Below are 23,768 nucleotides of genomic sequence, written 5' to 3'. Positions count from 1 at the left end.
ATAAAATAGATATAAAAAGTTTTTATTGTATTTGCAGAAAATTTATTAAAATAAGAGCGAATAAGTTACTTGCACCGACAAATAAAAGGATTTATCAAGCCTTTGAAACAAATTTCAAACTTCCTATTAAAAACTTTCTCTATCTCAATGACTGCAATTGATTGTTTTTCAATAGTAAAAGTCTTGAAATAAATTCTGCTCATGTTTTTTAGGGTAATCGTTCGTTCTAATACATCTAAAATTGGATAAAAAAACGACATAATATGATACTGAAAAGTTTCTAGGGAAGTTTCGAGTCTAAGAATAATAATATTTATTTTAAGAAATGTCACAAAAAGTAAATAATCCAATTTGGCACTTTTTTATGTGTTAATAAATGTTACAGAACAGTAAATTTCAGTAAATAATCGTCATCTTAAATGTTTTATCAAGTTTCGGTTTCGGCCGAAACTTGGAGTAAGGCCGAAAGTTCGGTTGCGGTTTCGGCTGAAAAATCAGTTTCGTTTGGACACTAATAATAACGCAACCGCATAAAAAATGTCGATAAAAATATCGATACCAAAATCTGCATCACACCACATCACTAGTGCCTTAATTTGATAGTTCACGGAACATTTTTCGTGAAGAATAATTGATTTTTAAATTAAAAAGTCGTATAAATTACAGTTGGCTGTGATAGGTGATCCCGCTATTTTTTAAATTCACAGTATCGCTGCAATTTTTGTAGGTAATTATAGCACAAGTCAGCATTTTGTTCACAATTTACGGCGTAGTGAAAACGTGTAAGCCGTGGAGTGATTGACATACGACTGACAATTTGTGCCCATATGGGCAGGATTTGGCGACATGTGACTAGAGATGGGCACGTACCTGGGTATTTACCCATCTACCCGGTATTTACCCTCACGTACCCGGTAAATACCCGTATCTACCCAAAAGGGCGGGTAGATAAAATTCAATACTTAAGTCACAACCACCTCAAGAACGGTAATAGCTAGAGAGTTGAAATTTTCACAGATTGTGTATATCCGTTGCCACTATAAAAACAAATACTAAAAGCAAAATAAAATTAATATTTAAGGGGGCTCCCATACAACAAACGTGTTTTTTTTGGCCTTTTCTGCTATCTTATTAATAATAGCAAAATGTAGGTACTTGAATTTTTACACAGTCTTTAGATGGATGTTAACTTTAATATTTAATAATAATATTAATATAAAATAAAAAAATTAAGAGGGGCTGCCATACAAAAAACACAAATTTTGTCCTAATTTTTCTCTATAATGGTACGAAACCCTTCGTGCGCGAGTCCGACTCGTACTTGGCGGATTTTTTTTATTTACATTCTATTATTTTATTAATAATTTAAAATATTTGAAAAATCTTTAAAATATAAAAAAAAATATTAGAAAAAATATTAGAAAACCCTTGAAAATTACTTTTAAAATAGACAATGTATAAGTACCTGGTTAAAGAAATTATATAAAAAAATATGTAGGTATAATTTTTTATTATTTATACATATAACACGTCCTATCTTATATAAAATCTGATTTGCTTTGATTTGCTTCTGATTTTTTTAACTTCTCATTCTGCTAGCGATCTGACTTCTAGACATTGAACTAGTCGTTTTGAATTTCTTCTTTGTATGGCACGCATCCATTGATGCGTCTATATATTTACTATTTATCTTTATTTACAGAACATTTTGTGGGGCTCGTCTTTTTAATCTTTTGAATGTTTGGTTTGGTAGAGATTTTATCAATTTTTTTGCCAATATATTGGGATGTCATTTTATCCTTTTACAATAGTTTTGAAGGGAGTTTTTAATTTTCTCTTTTACATACTTGATTTTTAGATCATTGTAGGTTTGGCTATTCGTAACATAATATGGGGCTCCAGTTATTGAACGCAGGGTTTTAGATTGGAATCGTTGTAGAATTTCTGTGTTTGATGTGAAGGTTGTGCCCCACAACTGCATCCCATAGGTCCAGATGGGTTTGAGTATGCTTTTATACAAAATAAGTTTATTTTATCAGCCAGTAAAGCTTTCGTAGCTGCTTGTCTAAAGCCTTTCTTTTGTTCCATATATGTGTTCTCCATGTTAATCGCCTGTCGAGATAAAGTCCTAGGTATCTAACATCGTTTGACTGTGGTATTTTTATCCGATTAAGTTCTACTTCTGGACATGTTTCGTGTCTTAATGTGAAAGTTACATGGACAGATTTATTCTCGTTGGCTTTTATCCTCCAATCTTTTAACCACTATGATATTTCGTTTAAGGTTCTTTGCAATTTTGCCGATGCTCCATGGGCTGTTTGGTCTACTGCGAGGATTGCTGTGTCATCTGCGTATGTATATTATGTCAGAGCTTCATTAGTACTTGGAAGGTCTAATGTGTTTAGAAGATAGAGATAAGGGCCCCATATACTGCCTTGCGGCACTCCTGCTTCGATTTCATGGAGACATGTGACACTATCTCCGTACTCAACATAGAAATATCTATTGCTGAGGTATGCGTTTATAAAGAGGTAGAAGTTTAAGGGTGGCTTTTTACGAACTTTATACAACAGTCCAAGATGCCATAATCGATCAAAGGCCTGTGATATGTCCAGAAAAACAGTAAGATTTGCTTTCAAAAGCTTTTTGAATTTCTTCTACCAGTCTGTGTACCTGCTCCACGGTCCCATGCGCTTGGCTTGCCCGAATTGGTGATCGGATAACAGTTTACTCGCTGTGATTTCTGGCATCATGCGTTTCAGGAAGAGTATTTCTAAGACACTGGCAGAAGACTTATAGGCCGGTGAGATTTTTCATCCTATGGATCTTTTCCGGGTTTGGGGATTAATATTATAATCTCTACTTTACATTGCGGGGGGACAATTTTTTTTTAAATACACGCGGATTTGTGTGAGATATTTGATTCTACTTTCTGGTAGCTCTTTTAGTATTTTTGGTGAAATGTTTACGCCAATTTTCATGCTGGGGAAGATTGTTAAAGTGGTTCCCTTAAACGAGGATATACCATTGGTGACTTTTTTGTGGTGAACGCGCTGACTTGTGTTTCTGTGCGGTTAAATTAGACTGAGTTACATCTACCCCATTCCACCCCGAGAAATATGCGAGAAGTCACATTATCTGTACTATCATCTGCATAGCAATGAAGCCGTTGGTCTGTAACATGTCATTGATATGCTGTATGAATAGGGTAGGCGATAGCACACGGCCCTGAGGGATACCAGCGTCAACAGATAGAGTATCAGAGCATTCACCATCAACTGCAACTGCTAAGAAACTTGTGACCCTCTTACATTATTTCTTGGATGTATGGAATCTTGGATAATAGTGGAATTGTATATATCCAAACTGACAGCTAATACCCATAGTTTCAATCGCCTGAGCCAACGATGAGTTAGGTACGCCAAGAGAGCCGAGCCGAGCCTTAGTAATCCCTGAGCGTCCAAGTGTCGAAGGGGCTGGCTATTGATGATGGACTCCATCATCTTCGAGAAGGTTATAGCGATTGATCTGCTGTTGGAAGAATTGGAACGGTCACATTTTTTAAGTATCGGGTTCTCAAAAAGCTGTCTTTCAAGAAGCCGAAACTATGTGAGTAGGATAGTTGAGCCAAAAAAGACGCGTAAAGACCAGAGCCAACTCTGGAGCACTCACTGGAGCTACTTGCACTGAGCGCTGATAAAACCGACGAAAAGAATATCCGACATGACGCTCATACTTCGTTACCATAACAAACCATACCGGTTGGCGGTTTCCGCTCTCATCATAAAGGGTCGAGTTGGACGACATGAGGACATGTCATAAGATCGGCATTCTCTTTTGCGTGTTGAAGGAAACACAGCGCAAGCGCTGTTTCACGCCGGTTTTTTCGGAGTCGACCCATTCGTACCGAAGAATCGCTCTCCCACGGTTAAAAGGGATTTTTTTTCTTTTAAGTAACGCACAGGCCAAGAACTTTTGATATTTGACCATTAGTTGCGTTTATACAAAAACAGTACTCATTTACATAATACATTAATTTGCATGTACATAATATATAGGTGTCAAGACTGTAAAGGTGCCTCTTCACAATTGACCATACTGGCCCACTACTAGCCATCGCCATTGTGTAAACGGAGTAATGGTGTATGATGGCGGACGATTTTCAGGCGTGGCGGGCAATGGCGTGGCCTGCAGTGGGTCATCGTGACATTGTGTACTGGTTATATAGGAGACAAGATTTTGCACACGTGTTCCTCTAATAAAGTAGGCATCCACTATAATTGTATTTCACAAAATTCTTACCTCAAAGAGGTTTTATACCTTGAGGTTGTAATAGTATAGGCTCAAGGTTAGTTAGTGGAACCTTATAATTTCTTAGACACAATTACACAACAATATTTCGTATTAAGTGCCTACAATTACTAACAAATATTGAATTACGAGAACCTATGTATATTAGAATTTTTCAAAGTTTAGCCTAAAGGAGGGATGAATGTTTTGAAATTTCGCACGCGTGTTTCCCTTAACGATGAAGGCGTCCACTAAGACTATTTACTCAATTCCCAAAACTTTATCACCATTAAAAGGCAGTATACTTTAAAGAATATTAATATCACACATACAAAACCAAAATTTAGTAAAAAAGTTCAAAAACACAGCCTGACATGCGGCCGAAATTCATGAAAAACATGGTTTTGTGTTTCATGAAAAACAATTCATGAAAAACATACATTAGTTTAAGACTTAAAGGGGCTTATTCGAACAGTTACGAACTAGTGACCAAATTTGCATTATTTAATGGAGGTTTTACTAAGGATTTACTAAAAAAAATATGCGAAAACGTACGCTGAATTATAAATACCCACCATTTTTGGGTATTTACCCAATCTACCCGGTAAATACCCAATCTACCCGGTAAATACCCAGGTGGGTAGATTGGGTATTTACCCATCGCCCATCTCTACATGTGACACGCTCTATAACATATCTCTTACTTCTTAAATCTGTGGTACCTAATTACTACTGTAAGTATGTAGTTCAGTAATTCACTGTAACAATCTACAGTAACGTAATATTCTTCAAGCAAAATCCCTTTACTTTTAGGTTGTTTTGTCTTATCAGTTCTTTCACTATCGCGCCTTCTAAAACGCTTTGAAGTTCTGTGAATTATTTTCCCATATATTTTCTTATTTAGATACAAATGAAAACTCCCATTTTGAATCCTATGTGCTCAACTTTTATTTCAAATATCAATTAAATGATAAGAATTCTGTAGTTTAATGATATTCTATTATATTTTAATGAAAGAGTGTAAACGTGTAGCGGGTACCTACTAAGGCTCAACTTACACTGGGGCAGATTCGAAACGACGCGTCACTTTTTCCGCCAAATACATATTCATCGCTATTATTTTACTATTTGAGTACAAATTTCTGCTATGAATATATTATAAAAGCGTCGCCGAAAAAATTTGTTCCTAAATAGTAGAACAATTATTAGTGATAGATATTGGATATGCTGTAGGTAGAAAACGTGACGCGTTGCTTCGACTCTGCCCCAGTGTGAGTTGAGCCTAAGTCCTGCGTGAGATGAGGCCATTTTGATCACAACACTTATGATTGTGTTTGTCGATATGTCGACTGTAGCGAGAGTGATTGATAAGGTAGCGGGGAAAGTTTGTATAGTTTTTTTTTTTTTTTTTTTTAAAGAAGGCAGGTCACTGTAGCCCTGACGTCACTGCGACCCATGAGGATCTATTGTGACTCCTTCGCACTAGAGTATCATCCCCAACCCTATACTGCTCATAAATTGAACGATATGGTTGGGGTTGGTGCCACGAATTTCCTCTGTGGACGAGTATTCGTGGCGACCAAGGTGCCTGTTCCTGCTCTGTAGTAGAGCAGGGCAGTCGAGGAGAAGGTGAATAGGTGTTTCATCCTCCTCCTCACAGAATCTGCAAGTCATTATGCTACAAATACCCATTCTGTTTAGGTGTTTGTTGAGCTTGCAGTGCCCAGTTAGGCTTCTGGTAAGGATTTTTAATTGGTTCCTACCCAAGGTGAGCACTAATTCTGATTGTTTCTTGTTGAAGTCAGGAATTAGTGCCTTGGAGTGTTCAAGGCCAGGGGTCTCAGCCCATTGCTTCCTGCATAGTCTGTGACCCCATTCCTTGAGCACTTGCTTTGTGGTACTGGGAGTTATACCACAGAATGGTTCTGGACCATATATGAGACTCTCGGCCCCAAGCCTAGCCAGCTCGTCAGCGGTTTCATTGCCGGGGACGTTGCTGTGGCCCGGGACCCATACTAGGCGGATGTTGTTGTTCCTTCCCAGCATGTTTAACGTCTCAATGCATTCCAGAACTAATTTGGACGAGACTTCTGCGGCAGTCAGTGCTTTAAGTGCAGCTTGACTATCGGAGAAGATAAAAACGTTTTTATTAACTAGGGCCATCTCCAGGCTTTCTAGTGAACAACCGAGGATAGCGAAGACTTCAGCCTGAAACACGGTCGCAAGCTCCCCCAAACAGGCGTATTTGCCTTTTGGTGGCCTGCCCCCGTAGATTCCGGCTCCCGCACGGTTGTCTTTCCTTGATCCATCCGTGAACCAAACTATGTCGCTAGGGCGGACATCGATTGGATTTTTCCTTTCCCAGTCCTCCCTGGAAGGTATAAAAACCTGGTACTGCTTCGAAAAGCTATACACCTTGATCATGGCATCTGATGGCATGGCCATGATAGGTGATTCACTGAGAGACTGTTCCAGCTGTCGAAATGGGGTGGAGACCCAATTCGTCCCACCCGCCGTCCTGGCCCTGAGAGCCACCTTTTTGGCCTCCATCTGAACAAGCAGAGGAAGCGGAGTTAAGTTGATCAGGGCCTCGAGGGAAGCGGTGGGTGTTGACGAGAGTGCACCCGTGATTATTAGACATGCCAGTCTCTGTACGCTGTTTAGTCTTTTGTGACAGTTTACTTGTTCAGCCTTTTTATGCCACACTGCGCAGCCATATGTGGTAATCGGTCTCACTACGGCTGTATATAGCCATAGCATTGCCTTCGGCCGAATACCCCATTTAGAGCTGACAAGCTTCCAACAGGAACCCAGAGCACATCTAGCCTTTTTCGTAATATACTCGATGTGCTTATTCCAAGTGAGTCCTTTGTCTAGGATTACTCCTAGATATTTGACATCACCCGCAAACTTAATAGTTTTCCCAAAGAGTGTTGGGGGTCTTAGTCCCTCCAACTTCCTCTTTTTGGTGAAAGGTATCAAGACCGTCTTATCAGCATTTACTGTTAGCTTGACCCTTTGGCACCAATTCTCGACGACTCTTAGTGCTGACTGCATCAACCCAGCGACCACCGATGCGCATTTTCCCACCACCATAATCGCCAGGTCGTCAGCGTACCCTTGAGCGTAGTAACCTATGAGGTTCAGTTCCCTTAGTAGCTCATCCACTACCAGGGACCATTCCAGGGGTGACAGCACACCTCCTTGTGGGCAACCTTGTGTCAGCCTGATTTTGAGTGTCAGGTCCATAATGGTCGATGAGGCTATCCTATTGTCGAGCGTGGCTTTGATCCATTTCCTAGTTGTTGGATCTATATTCTTTGAAGCCAGGCCATTTGTGATAGAGCCGGTTGAAGTGTTGTCGAATGCGCCTTCAATATCGAGAAAGACACATAACGCAATCTCTTTATCTTCAATTGCTCTATCAATCCGATCTACCAAGTCCATTAGGGCCGTCTCGGTAGATTTGCCTTTTTGGTAGGCATGTTGTCTTTCATGCAGCGGCATTTTAGTGAGATAGGTGTCCCTTATGTGTAGGTTGACCACCTTCTCCATTGTTTTAAGCATGAAAGAAGTGAGGCTAATTGGTCTGTATGACTTTGGTAGAGCTTTGTCTCTGTCCCCACTTTTGGGTATGTAGGACACCCATACCTTTGTCCATGCCAATGGGATGTAGCCCCACGCAAAACTTGCTCTGAATATTTTCAGTAGCATAGGAAGGATAATGTCCTTGCCCTGCTGTAGGAGGGCCGGAAATATATTATCCTCGCCGCCGGTCTTGTAAGGCTTGAAACTGTCAATTGCCCAAGTGACTCGGTCAGGCTTAAAGATCACGGAAGCTCTTCTCCAATCGTCAACTGATGGTCTCGTTTTAATAATCGTATGAGAGAAGGCTTCGTGATTTTCGAGATGGATACTGTTGGGGAAGTGAACGTCGGCTAGTAATCTTAGCGTTTCTTCCGCCGTTTTAGTGTAAGTACCATCTGGCCTTTTCAGAGTGCTGGGATGAGAGCTAGGGGCCTTAGATATGACTTTATATAGTCTGGAGGTTTGCGAGGTGTTATTCACTTCCTCACAGAACCTTGCCCAAGAGCGTCTTTTGGCCTTCCTTAGCTCCCTATTAAACGTCGTCAGGGCGGTTCGGTATGCGTCCCAGTTCCCGTCTCTTTTGGCTCTGTTAAACAGAGCTCGAGTCTCTTTCCTGAGTTGCGCCAGAGTACCATTCCACCAAGGTACATTACGTTTATTTGACGTTTTCTTAACAGGACAGCTTCTGAGGTAAGCATCATTCAAGCTATGCTCCAGCTCTCCCACCGTTAGTTCCAGTTGTTCTACGGTCTTGACAGCTTTGTTGACTGCTGCGAGGTTTAACTGCAATTCCTCTCTGAATACACTCCAGTTTGTGGCCTTAGGATTCCTATAAGTTACCTCTTTCCCAGGCATACTGTCATGTATATCAAACCTAATGTAACAGTGATCGGACAGTGAGTTATCGTCCGATACATGCCAGTTACAGGCGCGATGTCGTATAGGGCCTGTGCATACTGTTATGTCAAGGACCTCCTGTCTCAGTGGGTTGATAAACGTTGGTTTAGTACCCTGATTCAAAGTGTGGAGGTTATTAGTAAGTAAGAAGTCAAATAGTTTCTCACCTCTGAAGTTTACGTCGGTGCTGCCCCAACTTGTATGATGTGAGTTGCAATCACTTCCCAGGATAAGTTGGATGCGCTGATTCTCGACGTAGTCTATTATCGGTGATAGCTGCGTAGTGGGGTCTTGAGTGTCTCCAGGTAGATAGGCGGAGCAAACCATCAGTTTGCCTGCAGTCCCTCCGGGCTCCTCAATATACGCAGCTACAGTGTCATCTGTACACAGGCAAGAGACACACAAAAATTTCATCCTCTTGCTGAAGAGGATGCAGGATCTGGGCCTCTGGCCATGCTGAAAATAAAGTACGTTACCTGCCAGTCCAAGGCCCATCGCCTCCCGGATGAACTTCTGACAGAGTACATCTGTGGCAGCCTTCGCGTGTCGTAAGTTGACTTGTATTACTTTAATCATTTTTTTTTTTTTTTTTTTTTAGTTTTTTTTTTTTTTTTTTTTTTTTTTTTTTTGTAGTGTTACTGTGAAGTGTAGTTGTAGAGTGTTAAAGTGAGTATATGTGGATGGATGTGTGTGTGTGTTTAGTCTGTGTGGTGCAGGTTAGGTAGTCGGAGCAGGGGGTTTCGCGCCACTTTGCGACTTGAGTGCTCCTGCGCTAATGAGGGCAGCTGTGCTGGCTTCCTCACAGCGCAGGCGCCCCCAGAGCCACCACGTCCGCGACCGCGTCCACCACGGGACTGTCCAGGCCTACCCCTACTCACAGTTGCCACTTTCAAGGGAACTTGAGGTCTGGGATTGGTCTGAGCAGCCGGGCGTCCGCCTCCCCTGCTGGTGTGCACGTGCAAGTTTTGTGCTTGCACGTGTAGGGTGTTGGGCTGAGCAGTAACAGTGGCAGATGATGTGCCGCTGCTGCTAGCTTGGGGCGGCGCCGTGCCTCTATAGCCTATAGGCTTGATAAGAGGTGCTGGCCGCCATCCTTTATGTGAGGTGTGGGGCTGGGAAGTTGAGCCCAGCAGAGGTGTTGCCGTCACTTCGTCAGACCCTACAGGGTTTGACAGGAGTGCCGGTTTTGGTCCCTTCAAGCGAAGCTGAACCCGGTTAAACCCGAAGTAGAGCTGAAAATCCCGCTCGGAAAGTAGCTTGACCGCAGATTCGTCGAAGGAAAAGGTAAAAGTTTGACCCTTTCCATCGGCTTTCCTGCTGACCACTTTCCAAAGCCGGATTCCCATACCTCCATTCTGCGAGGTCAGTCGCTTGATGATTCCTACCTCGTCCACCTCTAGGTCAGGAACCCACGCCGTAGCGTAACGGGGCCTAGGCAGCTCCGCCTCGTCAACGACGCGGAGGGCTGCTCCATCCCAGGGATGGATCATGTCTATCAGCCGCGCCAGCCACTGCTTGGAGGCAGCGTCGACGCAGGTGAAGACAAGTCCACCCGATCTGTGGACGCATCCTATTAGCTTAGGTCCCTCTCCCTCCGGTTGATCGTCGATGACTCGAAGAATGCATTTCTTCAACCCCTCGGCGTTCTCCTGTGAGAGAGGTCCCCCAGCATCGAGGATGCCCACACGAATGGCACTCGCCGCCTCACTGAAACTCGGCTTGGGCGCCTGAGCACTGGTGTGCTTGGCTGCCTTCGTCGGTCTTTCCAGTGAGTTGGCGGTGTCAGAGAGCTGCCGTTTGGAGCTCGAACGCTTCTCCAACTCCTCGGCATACTCAGGAAACTCACTGAGTGGTTTCTGACAAAGGGTCTTCGCCTCTTCGAGGCTCTTACCCCTCGCCATCCACCACTCAATGCGTCTCTTGGCTGCCCCACTGAGTTGTCTTCTTCTTCTCTTAGGGGCGTTAGCGGTAGCGCCAGCCCCAACTTCAGAAGAAGAAGGTGCAGAAGCGCTAGATGGTAGAGGGTCGGAAGGGGTACCAGACACAGAAGTGTCCTCTGCCCCGACAGACCCAGACAATAGGTGGTCCTCGGCTACGCCGATTTCCATCGCCTCCGTGGAGCATAAAGCTTCCAGTTCGGCCACAAGACTTTCCTGGTCCTTTTCAATTTCCATTCAAATCCCACGAGTAGCTAGGGAAATAAAAGGTCCACCCCCACAGAGCCCCGCATGCAAGGGTAAGGCTATTTACTCCTCGAGGTCGCCTGGTATCGAGGGCCCTCCGTTCGCGGCTGACTTCCCCCAGCCATGCATCCTTCGGCACGGGTCGGATAACACCGATTGGATTGGGTTTTTGTTGTCGAGTTGAGTTCTGGTCTGGGTTGGGGTTCCAATGCTGTGAGCACTAGAACCCCAAACCAGACCAGACCTCAACCCAACCCAGACCGACTGATCCCAAATCTGACAGCAACTTGTCGCAACCGTTCGGGGGTAAAGACGCACTCGTCCGCACGTCGAGACCTGGCTGTTTGCACAGCCAAGCCCCGACAGGCCGAGCCGAGCTCGCTCCCTCCCCCAAACGGCGGCAACGCCGCAGTCAGGTCCGGGGTCAGCCGGTCCGCCGGTCGATCGGCCGCCCGCTTGCCACATCCGCAGATGTTTCAAGCGAACGTTGCCCAGGGACACCGTCACGGTTACTTCACCAGAACCCAGAGAACCGTCGACATACAGATTTAATCCGTTAGTCGGCGGCACCGAAAGACTGGAGAAGTAATCGTGCACACTTGGAGGTGACCGGAAATCGCCCCCAAGTTTGTATAGTACAAGAATATTGTATGATCACATTTCTGCATAATATTGTATCGTCGGCTTAGTGCAAGAACTCATTAAGTGACCAATGCAACAAGTCGAGTAATCAATAAATTAATTTTAGTAATTTTGAATGTCCTATTATGACGATAAGTTTTGTAGTCTCGACAATAAAAACATCTGTTTTTTATAGCTTAAAAACTTTATTTGTAAAATCAAATGAGTAACATAACGAATGGTTAAAGATATTTAAGAAAAGTAATGAAAAAGGAATTTAATGACTTCTTGTCATTTAAATATGTTCAAGTTTTGAAATAAGTATTTCTTAAAACATACAAATCAGTCTTATTTCTCACAGAAAAGGAACAAATTTTAACAAATAATCAGCCTTATTTGCGTAGTACTAAACAGTAACCAAAAAATTAACTCTTATTTGACTAACATTTATAAATATCTCTTCCTCTCTCCGAAAACAAACCAAATAAGTAAAAATTCTACGCTTCTCTTAAGTACACTGTTAATTTGTTTGACAAACATGTTTGACGTAATTTACGTTTTCATCAAACAGCAGCGCAGGCAGACAAACGTGAATCAATCATGTTTGTCAAACAATTAGCTAGAATCGGTTTGAGATCATGAGATCTTGTTTGACAAATACAGCGGAACACGTTCAAACACGTTTGTGAAACGCTACGCCAATCCAAATTTTCTTCAAACAGGTCAAACGTATTATAATCAACTTTATTAGTGTCACTGACATTTTTTCTCTTTCGTAAATTCATAGTTTTACTCAAGGTTTCATTAAATCCTTTTTTTGATACATCAAGTTCTTTGTAATCTGATGTGAAGTCGTATCTGTATAGAACTGTATTAGGTCTTTTCTTCTCGAACCTAAAACATTTAACCTTAAGCCAATGCATTGTTTCTCCATCGGATCCTATAGATCTATTCACCATCATGCTATCTCTCAATGTTTTCAAGTCTAAAATATCTGTGTTATTCATTACAATAGGTTGGTATGGTTGCTTTTTACCAGTACTTTTTTTAGAATTTCTGTTTGATCTCGCTAATCTTATTACATTGCATAAGTCAATCATGGAAAACACAGGAATAAACCGCATCTTATTTTCTATAGCACTATGCATGCTATCAACCTCCATATGGCTGTGTCCAGACTCGAGGTATTTGTGTTCTATAACGTTAAGGTGTGTTGTTTGAACTAAATACAGCTGCAAGCATAACAAAAACTGATTGCGATTTTGGCCTCCGGCTGTGTCAGAAAATATTGATATTTCTGTTACTGTAGATGGTAAACGTTTAATCCAGAGATATAATGCAGTTCCTACTTTATCACTACCTTTTTTGCCATCTACCTCAGTCCACAAATAACAGAAGCCATCATTTGGAGTACGAGCTTCATAGATAGTAGCATTGTATACATTCAACTTACGTAAATAGTATAACAGAGAAATACTACTAGTTGGGAAATGTAATACTTTTTGTAAGTCAATTGTAATAGAATTGAAGCTTTCATCCTCATTTGCTCTGATTTTATCTAACTCTTTTGCTTTACGGCTTTGCTCTTTTAAAGATATATGTTCTTCGTATTCTTTCTGTCGAGCCTCAAGTTCGGGACTGTTTTGTGATTTAGCAATGTTATACTTGTGACATGTCAAGCATTGATCTTTTTTAGGTTTGTAAAAATCTTTATTGTATTGTGTGCAAAATATGTTGCGATATACATTTATGGATACTGTAGGCCTTGATGCACTTTTGCATTTTTCTTCATAAAGCTCGTACATTTTAGATATGGAAAGGTTGCTATCTAAATACTCTTTTTACACACCTATAAACAATCACATTCTATAAACAATACTGACATCGATAGAATATGTTACAACAATGTAATGACGTCTTGTTGCATATTTTTATTTTATAAAATTAACTAAGTACAGATAGTGACTTTTTATGAAACATTCTGTAGCTTTGAACTAACTTAGGACTTAAAAAAAGTAATTAATTTATCTTTACGATTTTTGTTGTTACGAGATATGGTGCTTAAAATATTTTTCTTGCTGAAAAAATTAATTAAAGTACCTTAGAGATTTTTGTGTCAACATGACCTCTCAATTCGCAATTATCGATTTTATTGCTCAGTCATAGAGTCCAAACTATAAAAGCTAGCAATTAGTGAGTTTTTGTATTATATAGATCTCATCACGGCGGGTTCATAGCTGTTATTAACTGTACTTAATGATTTTTTGCAGTTAATGAGTTCTTGCACTAAGCCGACGGTATGTAAATATTGTCACAGGTACTAACGGAAAGGAATCCCAGTGGAAGAGACCACTTACTTCTTGATAAATTTTTAAATAGAAGTAGTTTATTTATATATAACTAATATGTATTTTTAATCCAAAACTGTGTTTGTCTATCTGTTACTTGATGAGGCTTAAGCAGCTCAACTGATTTTGATGAAATTTGGTAGGTATCACTTTAAGTCCACTGGAAAAGCATATGATAATTTTCGCCGTGCAAAATGTTTGTATGCCCAATTTAAAACAGTGTTGTCGTATAAAGTTGAGAGCAAAATTTTGTAGCTTGTAACATTCTTGAACATTTTTTTTTTTATTGTAACTTCGAAAAAAGGGCCAGGAGATAAAATATATTGTCCAAATATTCCAAGGTAAGTTTTTGGGACGCGACGTTGTACACGGTGTAACAAAGCTAAGTGATAATACTTTAGGTTGTGTATTCTCGTAGAGAGTTCACTGTGAAAGTAGCAGCGCTGAAAGACCAAATTTTTTTTCAATTTTGTATGGGCAAGCGTCCCAGCGTCACGAGTTTTCCCATACAAAAGTGAAAAAATTGTTGGTCTTTCAGCGCTACCACTTTCACAGTGAACTCTCTACAAGAATACACACCCTAAAGTATTATCATTGATTAGTTTTGTTACACCTTGTATATGTATAAGGAACTTCTAAGTTTGTGTAAAGACGAAATCCTAATATATTATTATACTAGACACGTGTAAAGCTAGCACTCTCATTCTCAAGCATCGAATGGCATTTCGTTCGCAGGCCGTGTCATTCGCACGTCAAACATGTGCGTACTTGAGCGAGACAGCCTACGATCGAAACTATATTCTAAGCTTGTGAATCTGGCCCCTGGTTCTTAATGTTTATGTGACCTGAATCTAAATTTAGTTGTTAGCCAGCCTTGTAAATAATACTCCCAGTAATTTGATATCTATCATCCGAAAGCTTTGTTCGAAGCCCGTTGGGCTCGAAGGACCAATTCATTCATGTTATCAATATTACCACCCTCTTACTTGTAAGTATTGTGTTTCTACCACCCACAGAGAAAATTTAGAAATTTTTATAATAATTTTGGTATTTTTGTGGGTTTTACATTACCATGCTCTACTTAGAATGAAAAAGACTACATAATAGGGCTATTTATGTAATATCGGTGTTAAATATATTATTTCTTATTCGAAAGTATTTAATATATCGTAATGCTGCGTTTCTATGCTTGCCGAGGCTTGGCAAGCGTCCACAAGCACAAGCGTGTAAAAAAAATATCTGGCTTGGCTTGCGTGAGCTTGCGGACGCTTAACGCTTGTATCCGACCCGGAGTAGTGTCGCTTTTTGGACACAGATCAAAGGGCGCTTGCGGCAAACGTTTGCGACGCGTTCACACGTTGGCGCGCGCTTAGTCACCGCTGTGATCTCGCGATAAACGCACGTCTAGTTTTGACTCAAACGAGTGGCTGGTCGAACGAAGAGAGTTTATCGTTTTTGGAATATGACCAAACCGAAAAATGTAATATGTAACCCCAAAGATGTTAATAGCCGACATAAGTTCAGTAACACTGACGCATTCACAAGCGTATAAACGATTTCCAAATGCCAAGCGAGATTTGCGGACGCTTGTGCCTTGTGGACGCTTGCCAAGCCTCGGCAAGCGTAGAAACGTAGCATTAGATTGTTACCTTTTCACGTTAAAATTTTAGAACTGATTTAGATGACATTTGATATTAGTGGTTATATTTCCATACTTTGAGTCTCAGCAGGTCTCAGGCTGTAAATATTACATTTAAGTATTTTTTCAGTTTCTAGGGTTTCGTACCCAAAGGGTAAAAACGGGACCCTGTTACTTTGACTTTGTTATCTGTTTGTCTGTCTACAGGCTGTATCTCAAGAACCGCTACAGCTAGACTTCTGAAATTTTCACAAATAATGTATTTCTGTTGCCATAGCGGCAACAACAAATACTAAAAAGTAAATAAAATAATATACCACCAGTTCTTAGCTTACTCAGTTTAACTTTAATTACATAAGCGCTAATAAGGCTGTGTGCATGCACATCCCACATACGCGCGAACTATAATTGAATATTTTCGCAGCGCTTTGTGCGATGTTTCAATTTTCCATTGTGGCTGTAATGAATTGGTTTCAAGCACACAATACAGGTACGAAACCACACGCTACCATCATCGCTCTTGTCCGGGAAAATGATAAAGTGACAACAAAGGACAAACTTTTTTAATTTTAAAAACGTTGTCGTCCCAAGTTTGTGGAATTAAATTGTCTATATTGATGGGACGAGATGATAATATTTTTTAAAGAAATTGAAATTGATATTGTTGAAAGTAGTTAACGGTACCTACTTCTCTTCAGGTATTGCGCCTAGGGAATGCAATCTCGTTCTCGCGAGATCTCGGCCTTTTTTCGCGAGATTGATCTCGGACGAAAAAAAGGCGAGATCTCGTGAGTTTGACGAGATTGCACTTGAGCATAAAAACGTCTTATTCGAAGCGCGGACTGACACGGACGGAGTTGCGATCACGGAGTAAAAACAGTAATAATTCTGGAGACGTCCAGAATGACAAAAGCCGACATCTACGATAACGTGACGACGTTATCGTGGACGCCGGCTTCCACGATAAAACGTTGGGTACCTTAAAATATGCCCTTTTGATTTTACGCGCTGCGGACGTTATAATATTTATTACTTTTTTTCGTAATGTATTCAAATATTGTGATTATTTGCAAAAAAACCCACCAAACTGCTAATCTCGCGAGATCTCGAAAGTGGCGAGATCTCGCGGTATTGTATTCATAAACTCGCGGGATCTCGCTTGAGGCCCAATCTCGCGAGATTTGCATTCCCTAATTGCGCCGTTTCTTCCATGATTCTGGTTTTCTATCAAACTACAATATTATGGTTCTCAAGAAGCGTTGAAACATTGTCAAACGCATTTTGATTGGTGAAAACTCCGAACTCCGAAGTCAGTTGTTTTACTTTTATTGGTTGACTCGTAAAGTCTATTTTACTGTTTGATAAAAACATGAAAGAAATAAACTGTATTAATGTTGCATTAAAATTTTGGAATCGGGTGTAGAATATAATGAGATAATTGTTATAAATAATTACCATGAGTCACAATTAGAATGATTAATTACTTTCAAAGTAATTAAATTATCCAATCCAAGCAATTATAAACTGATCACGATTAACTTTAATCCGACGATGTTGGAGAATCGCGAACGGAAGTAAAAAATGCCTCGCATTCATCTCGCGACGATTAAAGTAAAATCTCGGAAATTATACATCAGACGAGTCGAAGCGGAGAAACGATCGGAATGACGTTCATAATTAAGAAAGTGACAAGCAATTATTGTGTCTGTCGGCGCCCGCGCATCCCGATCGGACCGCGGTATGCGATACGTCACAACGTACAAGCAAGAGATTTGTAAACAAAAGTTATAGCAATATACCCAAAGTAGGGCTATTTTATTATAGCCTTTGTAATCCAGGCTATTATTAAGAACGTATTGATTTATATTATATTTAGTCTAAGCGATAAGTTGAGAATGGCGAAATATAGAGATAAGGGTCATAAAAATACGTGCGATAGCTCATTAGATTCGGGAAGACGTCTAAAAAAATGTATCGGAAGCGTGTATTAGCACACAAAAAATTGCAAAAGTTATAAGCAAATTAGGTTGCCAAAAAAAAGGTACTACGTTTTTTCTTAAAAATTCCGAAACTATTAACATTTAAGAAGTTTAAAAAAAAGATTCTTAAAGAGGAGAAAATTTCCATAAGAAAACTCCCAACTCCCGGAATTCTATCTCTATTATTTATAATTCTAATTTAACGCTGAAAGTAAGCCTCCGCGCGGCATTTTTAGATAGCGCGCGCGCGGCTTCAAAACCGAGCACGTCACACTGATTATTTTTTTAAAGGTATTAAATATTAATTTAAAAATTTCAAAAACTTATGGTGCATTCCGAACACTTCAAAGAATTTGCTCCCGTTGGAAATTTAACTTCGAGTTAATTTTTCAACAAATTAGACGAATGTTAAGTAACGAATTTTTTTCGAACTTCCGTCCTCATTATACTTTAAATAAAATCTTAAATAATTTTCGTAAAAATTTTTCACTTCGTGGAGCCCTTGACATAAACATACTTAACAAGATCACGCCATAAAAGTTTAAAAAATTTAATACTTAATTTTTTAACTTGAACAAAAAAACTAGAAATCCAAGTAATATTGTCGAAAAAAATTTGTTTCATTTATTATCACGTAATTGTTTTCATATCAATGAAGGACATGTATTAACTAAAAAAAATTTTTTTTCTGCCATTTGCTAATAAAAAATTTATAAACCAATGGACTATTTCGATGCTTTTAAAAAACTTTTTTCTTACCTTTATTCTCTTGAAAATATTATGATTTTTAGAAACAATTTTTTTTCTTAATAACAATATTTTATTGTTTATAATCGTTTTTTTTAATATTTCAATTGTTTAAATTATTAGTTAGAAAAAATTTTCCTCTTAAAAATCATGATTGATCGTCCTCAATATGGTTACAAAAACAAATTTTTTTTATCAACAATTTCATTGTTTATTAACTTAAAAATTTGTTATAAAAAATTCTGAACTTTTTTATATTCTTTTTCTGAATCTCCTAAAAAATACAAAAACAACGATGTAAAACAAAGTGCAGAATTTATTAATTCTTATAAATTAATTCTTAGTATTATTAATTCTTAAATGTTAATAGTTTCGGAGTTTTTAACAAGAAACGTAGTACCTTTTTTTTGGCAACCTAATTTGCTTATAACTTTTGCAATTTCTTGTGTGCTAATACACGCTTCCGATACATATTTTTTCTAGACGTCTTCCCGAGTCTAATGAGCTATCGCACGTATTTTTATGACCCTTATCTCTATATTTCGCCATTCTCAACTTATCGCTTAGACTAATTATGTTTCATTAAAATCTGATAAGTAGCCTGAACACAATGGTCGTGCCATGCTTCGGCACGAATGGGCTGGCTTTCGCCGAGTGAGTGAGTTTACCGGAGGCCCAATCCCGTACCCTTTTCCCTTCCCTACCCTCACCTATTTCCTTCCTCACCCTCCCCTATTCCCTTCCCTACCCTCCCCTATTCCCTTCCCTACCCTCCCCTATTACCAAGGCCGGAAACGCACCTGCAGTTCTTCTGATGCTGCGAGTGTCCCTGGGCGACGGAAGTTGCTTTCCATCAGGTGACCCGTTTGCTCGTTTGCCCCCTTATTCCATAAAAAAAGGTACTTAGTACCTTCACAATATTATGCTGATTGCTGGTCTGGCTGCTGTCTGCTGATCTTAGAGGTTTGTAGTGAAAATTACGCTCTCGGAAAAGCTTCTGTATTGCTAATTTTTGCTCATAATATAAGTGAAACAAAGTAGCGGATATTATTATTGTTATGGTGTAAACACAATCTTAACAATTTATCAGCAGCTCACTGGAGTCGCGGTGTGATTTGTGAACGATAACTCATGAAAGTTAGCGCGGTATCGTCATGAATATCGGCGTAATGATACTAAGAAGTTTTTTAGAAAATAGATAAAATATTCTCAGGTTTTTTCCATTTCACAGCTGAAATAAAATATAATATGGGCCTGAAAACTTGCACTAGTCTAGTTTTTTTAATTATGACTATCGGCCATTTTCAGAGACATTTAATGATTACCTACATAACCTTGAGATAAAATGTATGTAACTGATGTTAAAATCTTCATTATTTACTACAGTTAAATAATAATCATTAATTAATATTATATTCTCTCAGCGGTAAGCTAATGAAGCATTTGTTAAAATATCATACTCATTTGATGAAGGAACAAGAGAGATAATATTATTGTGATCAAATCAGCAATCCTTTCGTAACAAAAACACTTTTCCATTAAATCGTAAGCTTTTCGTTTTCCTCTGTTTCGGATGTAAGTACGGAATATTAATTATAGTTTCAGAAGCGCATAATAATATTCATTTCTCTGGTTTTTGTGCAAAACCCATAAAAACTTCTGTATATGTATGAAAGTGGTATTAACATCTTAATATATATATTTCTTGTGTGCGTGTGTATGTGACTGAACTCCTCCTAAACGACTGGACCAATTTTGATGAAATTTTTTGTGTGTGTTCGTGGAGATTCGAGAATGGTTTAGATTTACAGTTTGGTCTACTGGAAAATGTTTTTTCAATTAAATTCTTATTTATAAGGAGTTGTTGATTTTGGAATGTTTTACATTAGATCCGGCGGACGGCGCTATCATCGCATTCAATATTATTCTATTTCAATTTTAGTTTGTCCTGACAGATGGTGCTACGATTAATTTGAAAAAAATTTTGTTATTCAATTCATGTGCTGATTAAAATATTAAATAAATAACACATAGGCTACAATTTTAACCGACTTTCAAAATGGGGGAGGTGTTATGTTCGTTTTCTTATATTCAACGATTAATACGCCGTTTGTTAACCGATTTTCAAAATTTTTCTTTTGGTATATAGGCTATCATCCCAATTTGGTATTATATTCAGAAAAGTGGTGATCTGATGAAGGATCCATAAGTAATCGAGGGAACTCCTCAAAACTTATAGGGAAACATATGGTGACTTCGGTTTCGTGAGAAGTATTCTAAGCATATGCTACCAACAAGTAAGATTTTGCACCGAGATATTATACCTGGTATACCGTGGTTCGGAAGGTGCTGAGAGAATTCCTGATTCTTTATAGATACAAGTTTGGGAGTTTCGGCGTTGTTTTAAGAACAGAAAGCATATGCTACTATGCAAATTACATTCTTCATCATCATCATCATCATCATCACTACCATATTATACCATTTCATAGTCTTTTAGTACGAGACTCGAGTTTGTCAAGCGATAATTAAAAAAAATCTATATCTACCTAATATTATAAACCTGAAGAGTATGTTTGCTTGAACGCGTCAATCTCAGAAACTACAGGTCCGATTTAAAAACTTATCTCAGTGTTAGATAGATCATTTATCGAGTAAGACTCATCATTTATCGAGAAGGTTATATTATATTATTACTCTAAGACTAATACGACAGAAGAAACTCAGGAAAATGTGGGAAAAACGGGGGAAATATTTTTTATGGGAAAATGTAGCTACGTATTCTGTAAAATTTCTAATTTACGCGGGCGAAGCCGCGCGGGACATCTAGTATTAATATATTATGAATGCTCTGTGAACGCGGCTGTACTTCGGCGAGTATACTTGTGTGCTGAATATTGGACTCTAATACTGCAGTGATACGGTTCACAGTCGGTACAGCAGCTTATCAGCGACTCTACATACGGCTAGTGGGCATGTGGGCCAAGTTATCAGGCTGCGTCCGCACTGGAACCATTGTGGTAACCCTATTCTTAGGGTTATCACACAAATTTGCAGCATTACTTATTACACTATTCTTTTATCTCTGTTTGACTTAAAATTACTTAGCTTTATATAAAACAGATATTTAAGTCAGTTTTCATAATCCTAAATAGTTTGACTTTCGGGGTTTTAAATAAAAGATAAAAGAAAATTTACAATTTGTGTGGAAAAAATAAACGTTGTTAACCCTATTCCCATAATAAGGGTGTAGTGTTGTGCATGCAAATAGGCCTGATTGTGAGATTGTTCGGCATGGGGCGTCTTAATTGTGCCTAGAAAGTTTTTGAATCTTTGACTTTCGATCTCATTTTTCTATCTTCAATCTTTGGTTACTAAATTATCTTTTGTAAACTAATATATAAAAATAAGTCGGGTTTTCCTTCCTGACGCTATAACTGAACTGAACGCACGAACCGATTTCCACGGTTTTGCATTCGTTGGAAAGGTCTCGGGCTCCGTGTGGTCTATAGAAAAAAAATTCAGAAAAAACTTCAAGAGAAAAGCAGGAAAACAGGGAAAATCATTCTATGGCAAAACAACGTTTGCCGGGACAGCTAGTCATGGTATGTAAACGTCCACCCGTTAAGGCGCTGTGGTTGTTGCAACTACGTAAAATGGGTTTTTTAAAACACGTTTTTAGTAAAGGAAATGTCATTATTTAAGTATAAAATACGAGGGCTGCTATTTATGTATCCGGAACTGGCCACTTACAAGAACAATATTTAAAAAGTAATTACAACATTTGAAAATAGAACTCTTTGGTTGAAGAATACATTTTGTTTCATGTGACTGTCAATTATTTTTCCATTGTGGCGTCATTTTGAAAATTGCGTGTCTTCATTTGCCATGGATTTAACGCGTGAACATTTTCGTGCAATGATTTACTACGATTTTCGGCGTGGGCTAAATCAACAACAGTGCTTTATTCAACTCACCGCAACTTTTGGAGATGAAGCACCATCAAAAACCACTGTTTATCACTGGTACAGTGAGTTTAATCGTGGGCGGTCTATGCTCACGGATGAAAATAAAGAAGGTCGCCCAAAAACAGCTGTTGTCCCACAAAATATAGATGCTGTGCGGGAACTAATAATGCGTGATCGTCATGTTACATATCGCGAGATAGAGGCGTCCTTAGGCATAAGTATGACGAGCATACATAAGATATTACACGAACATTTGGCTGTAAAAAAAGTATGTTCGCGTTGGATTCCGCACAACTTGACAATCGATCAAAAACGGGCTCGTGTCGATTGGTGGAAAAAAATGATAAAAAAATACAACCGTGGTACGTCAAAAGCCGTTTATAATATCTACACAGGTGATGAATCTTGGATCTATGCATATGACCCCGAAACTAAACAACAGTCAACGGTGTGGGTGTTCCAAGATGAGCCGAAACCAACAAAAGTTACACGTGCAAAAAGTACTTTGAAGCAAATGGTCGCCTGTTTTTTTGGAATTAATGGACATGTGGCTACAGTGCCATTAGAGAATCGTAAAACGGTTAATTCTGAATGGTATACGACCATTTGTTTACCAGAAGTCTTTGAAGAAATAAGAAAGGACAACCGACAACGCAGAATCATATTACATCACGACAATGCTAGCTGTCACACCTCAGCTGAAACAACTCAGTTTTTGGAGGGTCAAAAGATCGAATTGACTGGTCATCCGCCGTACAGCCCTGATTTGGCACCTAACGATTTCTTTTTATTTCCATACGCGAAGAACAAATTACGTGGTCAACGTTTTTCGAGCCGCGAAGAGGCTGTTGATGCGTTCAAAATGCACGTTTTGGAGATACCTCAATCAGAATGGAAAAAGTGCTATGAAAATTGGTTCCAGCGTATGCAAAAGTGTGTCGATCATCGCGGCGAAGATTTTGAAAAGCAATAAAACCATATTAAATTATATATGTTTGTTTCTTTTTTTAATTCCGGATACATAAATAGCAGCCCTCGTAAGTACCGTTTTAAAATTGAGAAAATTTCCTATACGCAAAGGTATATCAGTACACAATTTGAAAAATTCTGCTCTATTGAAAAAAATCTCAAAGATGACTGTTATAACGCTGTTTTTCATAATTAAATTGTTATTTTAATATTATTAACGTCGATATTCGTACTGACAGACATCGACCTGCTAATTTTAGGGACTACTGGGCCTTAAGGTCGAATTAATATCCTTGTGTATCTAGTTGTTACTTACCGTACATAAAAAACATATTTTTATACCTTCGAGCCTGATCACACCTACCGAGTAAATTGGCGAGACAGTGTCCTCCGCTCATCGTTGGGTATGTTTATTAAGGATGTGCTCGGCCGAGGGCACTGTCTTGCCACTCTACTCGGTAGGTGTAATCAGGCCCTTCGGGACTCGAAGACCTTAGCTTATTTGTATCTGCAACCCTACATTTTACTCAACATTATAA

General features: G+C 39.2%; 1 protein-coding gene and 1 long non-coding RNA gene across 3 annotated transcripts in view; both read left to right on the top strand.

The window, feature by feature from the left end:
• The window catches only part of LOC121731354 (calcium uniporter protein, mitochondrial), a 173,818-nt gene that overhangs the window by 131,221 nt on the left and 18,829 nt on the right, over nucleotides 1-23,768 (top strand). The gene's annotated exons all lie outside the window — the stretch shown is intronic.
• LOC121731355 lies at nucleotides 12,179-23,078 on the top strand. Its single transcript, XR_006036217.1, has 4 exons — nucleotides 12,179-12,308; nucleotides 12,889-12,891; nucleotides 15,686-15,695; nucleotides 23,066-23,078. It is a non-coding gene; the product is annotated as an uncharacterized LOC121731355 (long non-coding RNA).

The sequence above is a fragment of the Aricia agestis genome, chromosome 10 (genome assembly GCF_905147365.1).
Source record: "Aricia agestis chromosome 10, ilAriAges1.1, whole genome shotgun sequence".
In the NCBI taxonomy this organism is placed as follows: Eukaryota; Metazoa; Arthropoda; class Insecta; order Lepidoptera; family Lycaenidae; genus Aricia; species Aricia agestis.
The sequence above is the reverse complement of the archived record's forward strand: the minus strand, read 5'-3'. Positions and strand labels throughout refer to the sequence as shown.